This window comes from Corvus hawaiiensis, chromosome Z, assembly GCF_020740725.1.
Source record: "Corvus hawaiiensis isolate bCorHaw1 chromosome Z, bCorHaw1.pri.cur, whole genome shotgun sequence".
NCBI lineage: Eukaryota > Metazoa > Chordata > Aves > Passeriformes > Corvidae > Corvus > Corvus hawaiiensis.
The window spans coordinates 30,435,453-30,454,641 of NC_063255.1; the positions used below are offsets into that span (position 1 = coordinate 30,435,453).

The 19,189-nt window shown below is 40.2% G+C and overlaps 2 long non-coding RNA genes across 2 annotated transcripts in view; one reads left to right on the top strand and one right to left on the bottom strand.

Annotated features, from left to right (window-relative positions):
• Positions 1-337: 337 nt before the first annotated feature.
• LOC125319411 overlaps positions 338-19,189 on the bottom strand; it is a 28,623-nt gene continuing 9,771 nt past the window's right edge. The window contains exon 3 of the long non-coding RNA XR_007200722.1: positions 338-5,322. This is a non-coding gene — a long non-coding RNA (uncharacterized LOC125319411). The remainder of the gene's footprint in view (positions 5,323-19,189) is intronic.
• Positions 6,370-17,865, top strand: LOC125319412. The gene is made up of 3 exons (XR_007200723.1): positions 6,370-9,800; positions 12,187-12,309; positions 13,160-17,865. It is a non-coding gene; the product is annotated as an uncharacterized LOC125319412 (long non-coding RNA).

The following is a 19,189-nucleotide window of genomic DNA, read 5'->3' on the forward strand; positions in this document are numbered from 1 at the left end:
GAGCCCAACAGGAATCCCTCCTTGACCTGAGCCACTGTCCAGCTGCTTTGGGATACTACAGAGCTAGCTGGGCCTTCCAAAGTTGTGATTCACCTAGAATCCAGCCCTGGGTGTGCTGTGGGCTCAGGGCCTGGATCCCAACACAAACCCCTGAGCCCTGGTGCCAGTGTTGACTCCATCACCCACCTCACAGTCCCAACTGAATGAAATAGTGACAGCACTTCCTGCACCAGAAAGAAATGTTTTCCAGTCCTGGAGCTGCTTTGTTGGGCATTTCACCCTGTGGTCCTTGTTACCTAATGCTACCCAATGCAATGGGGACAGGTTCTTTTAAGGATCCTTTGCCCAACCAGAATGAGTCACAATGTTATAATTAAAATTAGGTCTTTATTACTACATAAAGGGAGTCAATGTCAGACTGAAAATCTTTTAGAAACTCTTCAGTAGCATTCCAGATAACTTCAAGCATAGCATAAATATTTAGAATAGTTGTTCCAAGTTCAATTGTACCTAAAGTTGGAAAATTCTTTCAAAATTTTGTATTTTTTTGCAGTCAATTATCTCCTGACTCCCATAGTGTAATCACATGTAGAAAGAAAATCTACTGTATTTGATTGGCTTTGAGCTGCTATTAATTTAAGTGGAATTTGGTCATCTGACTGAGTAAAATATTGGAGGGAGTGTCAATATATTAGGGAAGCTTTATGATGCTGTGAATTGATTTAAAAAACATGGAATGAAGAATATATTCCAAACTGAAGACTGTGATTAAGTTCAGACAGTGAAGGTTGCCTTTCTTTATGGAAAAAAAACTGTCTTCATTTTCACATTCTGTTTTCAAGAAGAAACTTCCATGAAGCAATAGATCCTTTCATTTTACATCAAAAAATCTGTTCCTTGCAGTTCATTTTCTGCTAGAATATTTATTCCAGTTAAAAGAATTGTAAGCATCACGGGTGAAAAAAAGTCAATGAAAATGTTATTTGCAATTCATAAAGAAGTATTCAGCTTAGGATTTTCTCTCAAAATAGATGAATCAGGCATTAAAAAATCTAATCATGAGTTTTTAAAATTTGGAAGGTAGTCTGAATAAAAAATACACATCTGAAAATGCTAGGTAGGAGGAGTGGATTAAGGAAGGATTGTTACAAGGTCTCCCTGTTTGGCAGAGACCTTTGTGAATTTAGGAAGGATCCAGCATTATATTAGTTTAAAAACCCAGACTCTAGAATCCACCTAGAAAACTAGGAACTAGGAACTAAGAACTGTTACAGTTGTATGTACAGAAGATGTGAAAAAGCAGGGTTTAATTATGAATGGCTTCTTTAAAGCATGTACTTCCATGATGTAACAGAGAAGTTCAGATGTTGTGAGACCTTTACAAGATTTGGTGCTTGGAGAAAAATGTCAAAGATGGGATGTTACAGGAAGAGGTGCAAAAAAGTTTGAAAGTGACAGTTAAAAATTGCATTAAAGGGGAAGTCATGCAGAGTAATCAAAGGAGACGTTTTCCTTGTGAGATTGTCCTCATGGCAATATGGCCAATAATCTGTTTGGAAGGGTATCCCATCCAAAGATTTCCATCTTTAGAATGGCACTGTGGGCAAGCTTTGGTGATTAGCTCCTGGTGAGTACATGCATTTAAGTGTGAAAGAGCTCTGAATGACAACCAACAGATGTACAATAATAAGCCAGAGACGGATGCCAAGGTGATGCACATGTGCTGCTATACTTCGGACAAATGCAGTGTGATCTGTCATGCAGTTAACAATAACGCAAGAGAAAAGCATGACAGTTCAGATAGCTTGAGTATGGTATAAATCTGACCAGTGGAGGTAGTATATTACTCAACAGAACTAAAAATACCTTCTCCTGGGAGCTATGCCTGCCCAATTAAATGCCTTGCAACTCTGGAAAACTCATAAAACTGTCTGCATCCCAACAGACATGGGAATACCTTGTCAAATTTACATCCTTGTAATTTCATCAAACCCTATCGCACTGCAGGAACTGCACAGGCAGCTGAAGAGAAAGCAGCTGAAGAAGATAAATACAGCTTCTAGCCATCTAGTCCTTTCATGCCCGGTTGTGAAGGACAAAAGGTATGTGGATCTGCCTGATTACTGCATGCTTTTACAGGGAAAGCCCACGTAATCTAGGCTTTTCTGCAAGTGGCATGGATATCACTTAACTGTTTTATCAGGAGTAAACAGCCCATGCATAATTATCCCTTCCAGAGGGGAATCACACTCTCAGTGCAGGGGACGCTGCTCCCAATTTTTTATCGTTATGCAGTAAAACCACCATTGACAGCAAAGTGCATTCATGCTGCCATCAAGAGGGGGCAGCCTGTGTTAACTGCATCTCAGCTCCACACAGCACAATGCTGTGTCTGCCTTCTTAGGGTGTGTTTTCATGCCAAATTCTTGCCACATGGGCTTCTCATCTGTTTGCTAAGCTGTCGGTTTCTGTCAAAGCTGTTCAGGACAGATACCATCTTCTGGACTGAGCAAGACCAGCACGGCCTATGTAAGCTTCCCAGGTAATGGTGATGGGGCTGGTGGCATCTGAGAGTTACCTCCCTAGTATGGTATATAATCAGGGCAGCATCAATCACACAGAAACCAGGACACTGATACCAGTAAGAACCAGATCTCCTGTAGAAGTTCTCGTAGACTTTGGTTTTCTTCAGTCAGATTAAATGAATCCCAGCTAGCTATAAATCTTCCATCTGATGATCTCACAGGAGTGTTTCAGGTTACACTGGCAGGTCTAGATAAACAGTGAAAAATGGATCTGTTATAAGCCCAGATATAACCTTTACCCATTCAAAATACTTTTTCTTCAATTGCACATAATAATTATGTCTTTCTTTTCTTTTTAGAATACTGACCTTTTATTTCTAGGGCTTGAATTTCAGATTTCAGTGAGAATCCACATGCAAGGGGCATAAACAATAAATTCATCCAAGGACTTTCAAAATATGTTTAAAAGTTTTATTGCCTTCAGTTATCTGTGGACTAGACCCCATTTTTTTTCAAGGTTCTGGTTATAATTGAATAAATGCAAGATAAAATTCATCTCCATGAAGTGCAGAGGTCAGCTCCAGCTCATTAGTGATCAGTCTGGGTTCACCAACATTTCCACTGAGCTCATATTCTGAGTGGGTCAAAAAAGGATCAGGGAATTTTTAATGAAAACAAATGGGGAAATATCTCAGCACTAAATTTAACCAGAAATCTGTGTCTCTTTGGGGTTTTTAACTCAAGAAGAGCAAAGAATGAGGAATAATATATCATCAGATGCAATGAATCTTTAGGCAGCTACTCTAAAAAGTAGTGCACAACTGCCACCATTCAGAGCTCTGCGAAGAATGATAAAATTTGTTACCCTTGTACAGCATTCAGATATCCTGCAATTAGAAACATAACACCTTGAGAAAACACAGAAATTACCTAGCCAGAAGACAGTGAACCAATCCAGGTAGTTGCTACACTTATAACTGTGCTCAGCCATAATCCAAAATCTCAGCTTTTCAATTTACCACATTCTTTCTCTCAGATCAGTACTATCATCAGAAAACTTTTTCAGTGAGTTATCCACACTTTTCTAACAGGGAGAGAGGCATACAGCAGTCATTTCAACTTGCATTAACATGTGCCTGACAGGCATGCTTGTTTGTTGTTATCATTGTTACTGTTTTAGTGGCATAAAATGCAATACAACACCTTGGATCGGCCAGGGAAAGTTCACAAGCATTTTTCATTTCTTGACAATACCTGAATCTGGTCTGCCATGTCTCTCCAATGGAAAACAATGTTGATGCTGGATTTCTGCATAAGTTATCTTATGTTATCTCATTTTCGTTATTTTTCCTATGTCGTATCACGCAGCCAGTCTAACTGGCTGTAAAACAAGCAGTACAGGTGCAAATGAATGTGCCCATGTCTTTACTACGGAAAGATATTTCTTCATCTGGGAGAGATCCAGAATAATAGGAAATTGAGAATAAAATATTCCCAAAGCCACTAGAGGCCAAATGGTAGTATTCTCTGAAATGCATGAAAGCTGTGAAAGAAATTATCTTCCAGGTAAAATTAGTCATGTTATTATAGTTGACCCAATACTTCTATCAACTATTTCATATTCATGCCCCTCTGCTCCCCCAGAGGCCAGCTGTGAGAGAAGGCTTCAGGAAGCACAAGGCTAATTATTTGCATGAATAGCATTTTCACATGTCCTCTAGCAATAGCATCTGAAAGTCTCTGTCACAGAGTGTTTTCAAAAAGAGCTATCCTCTGAACCTCCCAGGCTGTGAACAACACACAGCATCATTAGGGCAGTAAGAGGCAGGAGAAACAAAGAGTGAAAATAGAATCACCACCACTGACTCAGCACCTGCTTCTGCTCAGAACAGCTTCAGCACAACTTTTTGATCTGTCTTTCTTGGGGTGGCTTTTGCACAGATTAAAGCTGAGTCTTAGTATGTGGGTCAGATTTAAACAATGATTATACATTTTGCAGAACTGGGGCATGGAGATGAGATCCGAAGAAGAGTAAGTTATTTGATTGACTTAGATTTTTTGTTATTGTTGAAAAAATTGTTGAGGAATTCCATGAAACTGCTCATGCCATATATCTTGTCACCCAGATAGCAGTGGTGAGGTATTTATCCTCTACATTGGTTGAAGTGGACCTCATTTAGCATTCAAAATTCTCTGGACAGTTTTGATTATTTGAAACAGTATGGCATGTCCTAGAGATAAATGTTTTTACTCCAATAACGACTGAGTGGATGCCTTTATATGCATTTTTATGGGTTACTAGCACTAATTGTTACATTCCTGGATTATTTGCCTTTTTTCTTTTTTCCCAGATATTCTTATTTCCTGTTTTGATTTTTTTTTCCCCTGAATATTTCTAGAAGTCAGAGTTTACACTGCAAATTTTTTACTAATTCTGGAGGGATGAATATGCATACAATTTATTTAAACCTATTTCTAATATTTCAGAATACCCTGAATGTTCTGTTTCACTTTGCCTTTGTTACAGTCAAAGGAACCTATCTTCCAAGTTCATTTTCTGCAAGCTTCTGGCTCTGTCTGCCTGCACTAGGTTCACTGATGAACCAACACCATGTCTGCAGCATGCACTTGATCTTTCTGTGATGAGATAATTTCAGTTAAGCAGGTGCAACATGTGTAAACCAGGTGTAATGGTTTAACCCTAGCTGTCAACTAAGTACCATGCAGCTGTTCCCTCACACCCGTCCCCATGGTGGGATGGCAATAGGAATTGGAGGAAAGAGGCAAAACTTGTGGACTGAGATAAGAATAGTTTAATAATTGAAACAAAGTAAAGATAACAACAACAACAACAGTAATAAAATAGCAACAACAACAACTACAACAATAACAACAACAGTAATAAATAGGAGAGAAAAAAAATAATACAATTGAAGGAAAACAAGTGATGCACAATACAACTGCACACCACCTGCTGGTTGGTGCCCAGCCTGTCCCTGAGCAGTGACTGGTGACACCTGGCCAGCTCCCCCCAGTTTATACACTGAGCATGACACTCCGTGTGATGGAAAATCCCTTTGTCCAGTTCGCATCAGCTGTCCTGGCTGTGTCCCCTCTCAATTTCTTGTGCACCTGCTCATGTGGCAGAACACAGGAAACTGAAAAGTCTTTGATTTAGAGCAAGTACTACTTAGCAACAGCTAAAACATCAGTGTGTTATCAACATTATTCTCCTACTGAATCAAAAATACAGCACTGTACCAGCCATTAAGACAAAAATTAACTCTATCCCAGCAAAATCCAGGCGAGGACCCGCCTCTTATTCCATACCCTTTTTGTCATGCCAGGTCCCATGCTCCCCAGCATCCCTCCCTATCTTTTGATTGATATACCCACTGCTGTCATTCCCTAAGTCTATAGACCCTCCTTATAAGAGTCTGTTGCATTCATTTAGTTCATGACCCCGGACTGTCGTAACAGTCAGGCAGAAAAGATGGTGTGTAGTGTCTGATTGTGGCACGCTGTAGACAATTCTGATTCCATCACTACTGCTCTCATGCAGTTTCATCAAAGTTCATTAATGCGGAGATTGAAAATCTGGAGTTGAGGAGATGGATACTGTGAAGCACACTGTGTGATGAAGGGTGTATAGCAGCCATAGAAATGATGATAAACAGTATGTATACCTTTATATGCATGTAGCAAATAACATCATACAGTTTACTTAATCGGCTATTCTCACCCAAGATGAGGTACACCCCTTGAGGTACACACTGGACTTCCCCGTACTCCTGCACTACCCATCAGGTGCCCCCAGGATCTTAAGCAAAAGACATCCCACAGATAACCCAAACTGTTATCCCTTTTTGGTCTGTACGTAGGCACTGCCCCACACATGTGGAAATCTCTTGGCTGCAGCATAAACCCAGCCAGTTCCATACAACACAGAGTCCTGCTCATCCCAATTGGAAGTAGCGATTGCAACTCCTGCCTTTAATGGTGCAGAAAGGTGATTTCAAGTGCACTTCGTTACAGTTTTGACTACAGAAATAAGTGATAATAAAGGTGTTCCTTGCAAGAAAACCTGTAACTGCTTGGAAGTCCAAAAAGGGATCATGTCTGCAATGGGCCATTGCTGCATGGCATGCTGCACATTGGAAGCTGACTCAGCTTGAGAACAAGCAATTTGCGAAGTGAACAGGCATGAAACTGAAAGTTGTAAGTCGTGTGACCAATAGCAATAAACAATTACTAAGTTACTTGAAAACTAGAATAATTTATATTTAATTGAACCAAAGACTTCAATGACATTTAGAGCCCAGAGAAGTATATTTTATCAGCTGGAAAACCCAGAGATGAATTTATTCTCTCAGGTTAATTTCCATTTGCACAACTTGTTTTGCACATCCACTTAAAAATGACATGTTTTTTCTTCAGGCCTTTTCTTGACCTAAGATTATTTAAATGTTGGGAACACAACAATCTTTGCTGTCTTCTAAGTTCAAAATTCTCAGCCAGACAAGAAACATCATGGCCAGCATGGAACCAGGACAGCCTCAGAGGGGAAAGGAAAAACAGTGAAAACAGGATTTCCTACTTACTACCCATATGACATGACCGAGTTCTTAAACCACTTAGTGCTTTAAGATTCGAATTTTGCTTTCAATAGGCCGCAAATTATGTTTCCCATGCTAACTAAAAAATTTCTTTAAAAATCACCCGAGCACTCAGACCTTAGCACTGCAGACCTGCAGCACTGGCCAAGGACTCTGTCTTTTGTTATTCTGAGGAAGAAAAGGATGAAGGGGAGAGTCAGTTTGCAGAGGCTAATATATGGAAAAGTTTGAGTGGAGATGATTTTTTTATCCAGCTTCACAGGAGAATCCTATGACTTGGGCTGTACCTTCACTACAGGCTGCCAAAATCAGTGAGGATGTAACAGATGCAGTTCTGGGCAGAAAGGCAAAGTGCAAAAGTCAAACCGATTAAGGACTGAAGGCCAAGGCATCCGTTCTGCACAGTGCAGCATAGCACTGTCCAGGATCTACTCAGGAGAGCTGTTTGGTGGATCATTAGCTCTGAACAATAATCTTCTGTTCAGGATCACTACAGTGGCCCATTCCATGTTCCTGAATACGTCTTGAGTTTACCTAAGCATACAGCTGTAGAATAAGATCCCAACTGTAGGATAGAATGAGGAATGTGAACATAATTAGTTAGGCATCATTGACATTTACCACTTCCATTTTTAATCTAAATTTCTGTCTGCTGTTATCACTTGTTTCTTGGATGCCTGGTCAGACTCCAGAATGTTGTTGTGCTCTATAAAACTAAAAAAAATTTATAATTCTTGCTTTAATGGTCTAATACAATAGGACTGGATAACATAGTGGAAAACCTATCTATGGAACAAGAAAATACAGAAGATGAAATTTAGTGTAGCAACAAAGCCTTGCAAATATCTGACAAAGCCCAAGTAACTGTTGCTTGTCCTGAAATAATATGGAAAACCAGGAAACAGGTCAAAGAGAGTGAGTTTCCCCAGCAAAAAATCCATGTGAAAATTCTTAGTTCGGCTCCTGCATTCCTACTCTCAAGTTTCCACTCATTTAATGGTATTTTATGTTCCAACTTTCCTAGGAAAGCAAAAATCCTGGCACAACCTTAACAAAAGCACTGGAGCCAGTCAACACTTGTGTGAGCTGTTTACTGTCTTCATGCCATGGAGAAGCATGAGAGCCAGCTGGAGAGGTTGAGGCACTGCTTGTAGTGGTGGTGCTTCCTCTCGACGTTTGCCTTTGCTATGGACATGAACCTGACCTTGGATAATGCAGTCTGAAGACTAAATAGGAGCTATGTTACAGAAAGGTGCAAATGAAACTCCACTCCAGGACAGCATCAAAAGGGCAGCTTTCCTGCCCAGGACACCTCATTTATGGTGAACTTTTCTTATTGCCTCTTGGCCCCTTTGTTAGAGCAGTCTGAATGACCTGTTCAGTGGGCAAACTTTCCAGCAGAGGCATGCACTAATAGCATTTGCTGGATCACAAAAGCTTTGGGATAATTTAGTGGATATATTTGCAGGGCCAGGGAGTCAGCTCCCAGGCATTCTCACTCATAAATGAGAGCTCTCAGTTTTACAGAACTCAACTCACACCACAGTGTTTAACTAGCACCTCCCACTCAAAACAACGGAAATTCTTCCTTCATCACCCAGTCTCAGGAGAAGAAAATGGGATATGATAATGGCCAGGATTTTTAAAATCTGGATGTCAATGTATCTTTGGGTTATTGTTTATTTTTATTGCAATTGCTTGAGTAAGAGAGAAGATACTGTTTTCCAAAACAAGACTTAGTGAGGAATGGAAGATCTGTAATACCATGGAATTTATACTACAGTGATAAACTATTTTATTTGTTTTTCCTTATTTTCATTCTATTTATTCCATGTCCACAGTGCAAGAAGCATTGAACCAGCCAGACAAGAAACATCATGGCCAGCATGGAACCAGGACAGCCTCAGAGGAGAAAGGAAAAAGAGTTACAAGAGAGAATGATGAATAAAAACCAGGACATATGAATAAGGTTATTAGCCAATATACGAGATTACTAGTGCAAAATACATATCCAGGTGTGAAGCACTGTAATTTAGTTTTACAGTCTACTTTCAGATCAGCTAATCTGTCGCTCATTTAAATTCACAATTTTAGAAGAGACTTGTAGCACATGTGGTGGTGCATTCCTGCTATCTCCTAGACTGCTCTGAGATCTGAGGAATTCTTGTTAGGCTTGGTCCTGGATTAATTGTACTGGGGTGATGAATCTCCCCTTCAACTTATCAAAAACATCTTATCCTGGTCCATAGCAGGAAATTCTGTTACCTAACCAAGGAAGGGGACAAGAGATAACTCTGAAAGCCTTGGAACATTACTTGCTTGAATCATAGCCCAAGTGGAACAATATTATTGTTACTGAAATTTTGAGGAAAATTACTGATCTGGATTGAGGCCAGGATGGAGACTGACTGATGACTAAAGCCAAGCAACTTGCAGCTCTATGAACAACAGTCCCAAGTGAGGCCCTTTGAGCTCCCCTGGGCTGCAGTGGCTGCACCAGCATCTTGCCCAGGGTCTCTTGGAGCTCACCAATTCACAGGTTTGAAGACTCAGGACAGTCACTGAAAACTGAAAGTGGGGTTTTTGCTGGTACCCAGCTCCTTGAGGCTCAACCCTTCACCCACAGAGATGCAAAGACATTTGGCGTCAATCTTAACAGGTACCTTTTAACGTCTATATCCGTATACGCATCTGTGTTTGTGTGTGTCTGAATTGATTCAAGTACCCTCTATCAAGTACAGTATGAGCCTGCCATCTTGAATCTATCATCATGTCACTGTTGTAATTGTAGTAAATCCTGTTGCTTCTCTTTCTAAATGTTAAATTTGTCAATGATCATGCACTGTCAAATCTTTTAGACATAAACCATTGACCAGGGGGCTGGGACTAAGATTGTGCTCTAGGAGCTGCACCTAGGCTCCATCAGGAGTTTAGAAAGCAAGGGGGTCCTCACTGAACTTCGTGGCTCAACAGGAGGGTCTCCTTTACCATTTCGCATCCTTATCCTTTTGCATCCTCAGTCTATGCGTGAATCATTCTAAACTGACTCTAATCCAACTGTTTTAAGTATGCTTCATAATCTGATTATCCTCTGTATGCTTCATCTATACAGTAGGTAATAGAGTGAACCTTGCTACCAAACTGTTAAGTCACGCTTTCACAAATTTATAGTGAATGTGCTTTTGTCAATACCTTCAAAGGTGATTCTTTAAGTGACCAAAATCACTCATTTGTGACATCATTGAAAGAAATCATCTTATTAAAAACATGATATAACTGTTATATGGAGATATAACTGTTTCTTCATGCCACTCACAGACCTCAGAGTATCCTGGATACTAAAATATGAGATTAAACAGAAAAATTCAATAAAGGAAAAAGCAGTTAGAAAATTGAAAGACACAGTATGAGGTTCAGAAATCTCAGCTCACAGGTTGAAGAAAACCTGGTCTCAAACAAGTCCTAATACCTCCTGTACTGTCCAGTGTTACCAGTCAGGGTTCTGGGCAGACTCACAGATCTTCTGAAAGAATACAGAAAGAGCACGGTTGTTTCTCCCAGTTAAGAGAAGGCTTGAAGGCGCTTGATTACCTTCTGTAAAAACATCAGATTACAAAATGCTGTGTTGGGTAAGGAACTTTTTGAGCTAAAACCTGATGTTGGCATAAGAACAAATGAGTACAGACTTGCTATTAATAAATTTAGAATAGAAATTTAGGAAGGTCACTGGAGCAGGGAGGTTCCAGCAGTGCCTGCCCCCAGGACTGATAGAGACAGGCTGCCAGTCTGGCTTTTGAGAGAAGCATAGCTGAATCTTTCAGAGGGCAGTTTGATGAGGTGCCAGAAGGAATGAGGCCTCCAAAGCCAGGAACCAGTGCCAGTCTGGGTTCTTTACCTCAAAGCTTATCAGCAAAGGCATCTCTTGACTATAAATCATTTGCTTGGCACTCTGATATATGGCAATTCCTACATTCAGAATACCTTACTTAAAGTGGAGGTGAGACACTATATCCTTGTCATAATCTGAGCACTTGAAATAATATATTTATTTTCCAGGAATTATTAACTGGAAATGACACATACAAAAGATTTTCACACATGGTTTTTCCTAGGTTGTATTATTAATAAAAGTCTGAATTGCAGACCTCTGACTTTTACTGCCTGTAGTCTGTCCAACTACTGTGATCAGCCATGAGGCAATGATGGCAGCTGACATCACTAAAGGACAAGCAGTGAATATATTTTCTGTCACAGAGACGTGTTTATCCTCGTGTCTTCACTGTTATTTTGCAAATCTACTGTCAGAGTAGCTACAGAATTCACACCATCAATTTGTATGGGAAAAAAACAGAAGAAGCATGACAGGATTTCTCTGATGTAGGCTTTGAAACCTCCCTGGGTAAAAGGACACATTTCTTTCAGCATTATGAGTGGAGAAGTGTTTGTTATGCCCATGTGAGCATGGCACCACTCAGAATTTTTGGTATTAAAAAAGCAAGTGACACTGATTGGTGTGCAGCCGACGTCTACCTCTCTTCTCTGCAGCAATATGAGCACAACAGGGTACGGCTCATCTCACACTCCCTTTCATGGTGCTGGCTTGTCATCATGTTCTAAAAGAGAGCTTTCCACAAAAAACTCTGCATTTAAAAACTTTTTCTCACAGATGATGTGCGAGGACTACAGGTCCTCAGGATGGCTGTATGAGTCTGAGAGGAAAACTGTGTCCTTAGAGTACCAGGCGGCCCCACTCAGGAATTGTGCTTACCTCAGGGAGGAACCAAGTCCTGGGTCCTTAGGCTGTGCCAGCCTAAGGTCTGGTCTTGGCAAAACAGCAGTTTACAGACTGCTTGGAGAAGCTCCAAGCTTCTTTCCCTCAGTCTGACTGCTTGTGGCCTCAACACTTTTCACTTCCTCAGGCACTGTGCTCTTTCTGCGAGCCCTGACTGAGTAATCATAGTTATTTTCTCATCCCAGAAGACAGAAGGGGAAATGTTAATTTTCTACTCCCAAACTTGCTCTCCTTAACTTGTTTCTCCTAACAGACCTGTAATGTCTAATGAGAAACTTACTGGCTAAGAAGACTCACATTGGAAAGCTCCATCCTCATACTCATGAAAGGGTTTACATGAACCTCGGTGAGAACCAGGCTAGCAGAACAGATGAAGGTAAACTTTTATGTAAGAAGTTTCTAAATTAATCTCACATTTAAGAGAAAAATCTCCAGCTTGCCAGATCAAAGTGACCACTACTAGACTTACCCACCCCAAGCAGAAATAATGCAACTAGAATGTGCAGGGCAAAGGCTGACACCAAAGAATTGCTCACATTTTTTCCACTTTAATTTTTTGGCAGCCCTGAAGCAATCACAGTTTCTCCCACCATCTGGAATGATGGAAAAAAAATTAAACTATTTCCAAAATCAAATAACAGCTATAGTCCTTAGGTGGTCCTTGCAGAGCTATGCTGGTTTCCATGGCAGTAATTGGTAAATATCTTGACTAGATCAGCAATCACACTCTCACATATAGAACTTAGCAATATAATTTCTCAATGGTAAGACTGATTATTCTGTTTGAATATTTCAAGATAGAACCAGCAGATCATAATTAAGAGGGGAAAAAAGAAAAAGGTGAAGTTCCAATTTTCCTTTTCTAGGGAAAAGGGGGAAAACTGAAATAGGAAACTTTCACCACTCATCTGAGACTAGGATGTTACCTTACTGAGGACTTTCCAAATGTGAAAGTGAGGGATTTGATACTTGAAAGCAGGGTATTTTCATTGAGAATATGAAATACAAAAGTTCTAACTTCTTACTGCTTCAAGTTATCTAGAGCAGCAGTATTTGACTGATCATGTTGACAGGGTTTTGCTAAAGTACTAGGAGAAAGATTTATTGTTCATATAGATGGAGAAAAAAAAAAATCCCACCTGGAATGTATGTAGCATTTAATAGCCAATGCTCTAGAAGGAGAAACAAAATTTTAATATTCTCACAAGGACCTTCTATTTTTCTAGGAGAAATGAGTAAGAGGTTCTAAGCAAAATGACAACCACCTGAGGAAAGCTGGAGTACTGTTGTGTGATCGAAGGTTTTGTTCTACACTTTGCACGGCTGTGTTAAAACAGAGCAGTATTGCAAAATTGACTTGGCTTATCCTTTTCAATGGTATTCACATTAAAAAAGGAACGGCACTGCAGGTTTTGTGCCAGACAATGGGTGGTTTCAACAACATGTATTTCTCATTCCTAAGTGACTGATACTATTTCCTGTTTTCTCTAAAAGACTGTGCAGCTTGCAGGTCTGTCCTAAGTATCAATATGAAAAATCATGGATATTGTGCCACTTTCTATCTAGCTTTTTCTCTTATATCTAGACAGAGAATTTAAATATTTATTCAAAGTTGGAACATAAGCATCTGAGCACAAAAGGAGATCCAGTACCACAAGCAGGCAAACAGCTACCAAACCTCACTCAGCTTATTACTTCTTTTGTTGCTCATTACCAGAAAGTGGTATCTGTATGCAAACAGATGTTTCTAATCAGCCTCATTCAGTCTCATTTGCTACCTGTAATTTACAGTCTCTAATACCACACTCAATTCTATGCAAGTGTAACTCATGGAACAAGATTCATGAATAATTGCCAGGGTACCTTCTTCTCCTTTTTTATTCTGGACAAAAGTACTGATAGCCCTCACTCCAACTATAAAGCCACTTCCTCTGCAAGTGGTGAACAAACCAATCAGATTTATTCAGAGCAAGAGAAAACACTAACTCCTGGTGTAGGTAAGTTGACTAACAGTGCCGCATTTTGCTGCAATTAGATAATCACATCAGTTCGTGCAGAAATGAGAAGGAGCTGTTTTGGCCAAACTCTGAATTTTGGGGAACATCTCTGCGTTGCTCCTTGCACACATAGATCTAGCACAAGAATTTCTTCAAGACTCAACAGGTAAAGCTTCTTATGTGTACTGTATGTATCACTGCATATATCAGTTTCTTCTTTAGCTACTATAATATTGCAGGAGGGTCTCTGACTGACTTGTACTCAAGGAGAAAAAGCCCAGGTGTAAAAACAGTCTGTAGGGGTAATCAGAATGACACAAAAAGATGAAAATGTCAAATAAATTTTTTGGTTGACATACTGAAATGATGCCCCAATGGAAATTATGGCCAGCTGAAAAACATATCCTGGAGTAAGAGCAGACTGAAGCATCTGTAAAAAAGGACTCTATCTTGTTGATAGAAGTTCAGATAATGGTGGACAATAACTCAGGAAGGACCAAATTAACAAAAAAATACCAAGGTGATTGTTGATCATCATTACTCTCTGAAGACAGCCTGCTCCTGCATGCCGAAAATTCCCACAAGGATGCCAACAGGTAAAACTCTCCATTTGTCTTAAAACTCAGTCTAACATGTCTCATCTCTTGAACATCTAAGCCATACTCTTCCAAAACCCGTAATGCACAATTCAAACTAGCAATACAGTCCTAAACAGGATTATCTCTCTTTTGTCAGGCTTTCTTCCTCTGAAAGATAAGCATTTAAATAGGTGGTGTCATATGTGCTTTTAAGAGGCAGGTAATGAAACAACTTGCAAAGAGTTCCACTTCTTCTCTACTAGAAAGGCTTTATACAAGTAATGAGTGAAACATTTGCAAACTATTCAGTTTCCTAACAACTCAGTTCTCTAACAAATGAATCCTGGGTCTGAAACTATGTGTTGTCTAAGAGCTTGTTATTTCCAAAGTCTAAAATATACTTTTCTTGCTGGAAGAATAACCCTCTCAGTGATGTGGCCTACAGAGAGAAGGTGGAGTGAATCATTAATCCCTAACTGAAAGATACCTCCTGGAGTTGCTTCCCAGCTGACTTCTTACAAGATCCGACTGTGGATTCAAATTTATTATTCTGAGCTATTGGGCAGAAGAACACAGATTGGTTTAGCTAGCAGCAAACTGCCAGACAACCATTACACATGTCCAACACAAGACCCTCAACACAAGAAAGAATTGGACCTGTTGGAATGAGTCCAGCAAAGGCACAAAGATGATCAGAGAGATGGGGCACCTTCTCTATGAAGACAGGCTGAGAGGGCTGCATATCTTACACCTGGAGAAGTCTTCAGGGAGATCTTACAGGATTTTCCAGTACCTAAAAGTGCCCTATAGGAAAGCTGGAGAGGGACATTTTACGTCATGTAGTGACAGGACAAAGGAGAATGGCTCCAAATTTAGAGAGAATAAGTTTAGATTAGATATTAGGAAGAAATTCTTTACCATGAGGGTGGTGAGGCACTGGAACAGGCTGCCCGGAGATGTTGTGGATGCCTCATTTCTGGAAGTGTTCAGGGCGAAATTGGATGAGGCTTTGAGAAACCTGGGAGGTGTCCCTGCCCATGCCAGGGTGTTGAAACTAGCCAATCTTTAAGTATTTCCAACCCAAACCATTCTATAACTCTGTGAAATGCTGAGACTCCAGGGCCTGATGAAAAAAATCAGGTCCACTTTGAAAAAGCAGACACATTTTTGAGAAATGGGACATTCAGATCCCACGGCATCCAAGAACTGATAGAGAAGCTGGAACCCTCTGCACCATGCAGAATCAGTTATCAGTCCAGTGCTCAGGGCAGCCTGCACGATTTCCTGCAAAGTCTCCACTTCGTGCCAGGATCTGCTCCAGGATTGTGAGCAGATACCAGTCCTGCCTGTGACACTGGACCTGCCCAGAGGTGTTTGTGACACATACTTTTTTTATGCCTGGTTTTAAACCCGTGGTTTATTTGTCTCCCGTTTATGGAGCGCAGTGCAGTTGCTGCCAGAAGAAGGTGTTTTGCATCTCCTCTTCTTTACAGCAAGATAGGAATGTGGTCTAGCAAGGTGCTAAGCCCTCAGGCTGGGAGCAAAAAAATATCAAACCATTGTTCTGTCAAGGCAAACACCAGCCATGGGAGTTAAAACTGCTAACTTTCAAGTTAGTACATTTGGCAGATGGCTTACCCAGGTCTATAATGTCAGTGTGGATATTGTAGATTTTGTATCTTTTTAAAAAGGGACCAGACTTTCAGTCATGTCTGGCTGACTGCTGTGTGCACATCTAATGTTAAACAGCATAGCGGCAGTGGGAATACAAGAACAATGGCAATTAGTTAATATCATTAGCTACTCGTTTTCACTTCTTTTGCTTTAAGAATCTCAGGTTGCAGAGAATGTGCTGAACCTGCATTTTCAGTGATCTAGAAGTGTTGCTGCATGCCTAGTTTGTGCAAGAATTTGTTGCAGTTTTCTCTTATGCTGAAACACTTCTGTGAAAATACTGCCGTGTAGCTATTGATAGAGAAATACTCTAATATACTAATGAAATTACCAACTGTTTAAAATTTGAGCCAAATATCCCATTTCCCCATGAATGCTGTTAGTAGAATAAACGTAGCTATTATTAAAGTGAAGAATCTGTCTTGTAGTCAGTGTTAGGCTTAGGTAGAATGCTGCTCCAACCAGTAAGCTCCTCTCCTCTCTTTGCCACTTACTGTTGCATTCTGTGGTGCTACATCCAACACACAGACCTGTTTTGGAAACATCTTCTAAGAACTGATCTCTTGTCTAACACTGGCAGTTCACCACTCTTTGTTGCTCGAAGCAAACTTTCAGCCTACCAAGCACAGATTGTAGAGAAGTTTGTGGTTTATTCCAGTCTTTGATTTGCTGATTGGTCCTGTTTATCATAAACCGCAAGGGGTTGTGAACTGCCATGCACTGAAGATCCTCCTTTCTATTACTACAGCATCCAAAAAAGGGTGGCTTCAAAAGCCTCCTGTAAGGTGTAATCCACAGTCTAAGGCATTTCTACTCTGCTGCTGAAGAAAATATAGCCATAAATGTTTAATGGGTTTAGGTAAAGTCTGACCACTATAGAGGAAAGTATATAAGGGCTTTACATACTTCTGTATATAGGTGTGTTCATGCTCAATAATATTTCTGATTCAGCCTCCTATTTAGTACCATTTCATTAACTGATCTCTGGACTCCAGTGTAAGGGAAGATAACAGCTCCACTGAAGGCACCCACAAGAGTTTTTTATATGTTGAAGGGCCACGTAATGTTGTTCTGTAATCACCATCACGTATTAAAAAAAAAATATCAGAAGCCGGAAACAGAAGGAAACAGGAAAAAGGCAGGGAAATTGTACCAGCACAACCAATACTCATCCTTAGTAAGGAGTGTGTAGGTGATGGAGAGGAAATGAAAAATGTTTTGCAGAGCTTCCAGTGCCAGCTGAGCAGGTACATATAAATGTCACTGTATTTCTTTGCCTCAAAGATATTCTCTGTTCATTGAAAATGTAAAAGTACCTCTGCTGATTTAGACAATGCAAATGTTTTGCCTTGTATAGTTAATATTTTTAATAAAAGAACAGAGGTTTTGTGTAACAGTGGTAAAAGCCAACAAACATGCTGCCATAAGTTTTTTTTTCAAAAAAGGTAGAGGGGTGGGGAAACCACTGTTCATGCCCAGAGCAAGTCCATCATATAAGATGAAGAAGGTTAATGGTTATGAGGAAAAAACTCATCTGATGGTGACAGACAAAGCTGAAATATACTTCTGTACAGGGCCAAAGGAAAGGTCAGTGGTGGGCAGACCACACTTCTAATGGCAATTTACATGGGCAGATAGTGATAGGAGAAGGGGAAATGGTTTCAAGCTTAAAAAATAATTTTAAAAAAAATGGTGTGGGGGAAATTTAGATTAGATGGTAGGAAGAAATTCTTTATTCAGAGGGTGGTGTGGTACTGGAACAGATTGCCCAGAAAAGTTGTGGATGCCCCATCCCAAGGCCAGGTTGGATGTGGCCTTGAACATCTTAATCTAATGGGTGACATTGCTGCCCAGGGTGGACAGGGTTGGAACTAGATGATCTTTAAGGTCCCTTCCAACCCACACCACTATACAATTCCATGATAATGCTGAGTCTGGCAAAGACCAGTTTCCAAATTTTAGCACTGTTCATTTTTGCAGGATTTTGTCATTAATAGTCTAATCATGCCTTGAATTTTCAGTCTGTTTCAAGGCATTAAATTTTTAATTAACATTATTAATTCCATTTGTTATAGCTCCTTAAAGCATGATTTCTGAAGATGGTAAACATTTAACTGCATTCTGCTGAATGGATGTTCTGTATAGATTTATAAAATACTGAAAACTAATAGTTAACCATGAAAAGAAGTAGCAGAAAGTTACTTTTTTTTAACTTTGAAAATGCCATTTTCACAAAGTCTTGTGGGATTCCTGAAGGTCATAATTTTAATGCTGTGCATTCATCTAGCCAGTGTGAACTCCTGCTTGGCACAAAGACTACTCAAATCTCAGCTTGGCACATGACTGCCATTGAAGATCTGGACCTTAACATCTCTGAACATCTTTGATGCCTGAATCATGCAGGCATTTAAGCATTTCCAGCTAAATCTTTTACTTTTGAGAGAGGTAGGCAGGCCTATAAAGCTCCCTCTTGGTGAGTCCTGAGTAGGTAATCCCATTAGGTATATGAGGCTACTTGTGGAATTATTTCTTTAGCACTCACACGGAGCCTCAAGGCTCAACAGATCATTGAGCCACAAGTGCCAGATTTCAGGGGTCCCCTGCACATGTGACAGAATTGAACTAATAAGACTGATGAAGAAAATGTGAAGAGCATGTGCCATTGTTCACCACAAAAAGCAAGAGGAGATGCTACTTTGTGGTCTGGATCTGTGTTTTTACCTAGGAAAACAGCTTTGAAGTTGTTTGAGGAATCTGGAACCAGTGGTTTGCCAGAATGTCACTGTAGTTGCACAAGTGTCTGCAGACAAAAGTCACAGTTTCTGCTCAGAGGTTACAGAGCTGCATGAAAAGTTAAAATTAGCAACATCAGAAAAAAAAAGCATATATCCATGTCTTATGGCTCTTCTACTTTGTTTGAAAGCCCTCCACTTCAGATACCATGGCAGTTAGCCTACTGTTGGCAGACTGTGATGGGCTGACCCCGGCAGGCAGCCAAACCCCACAT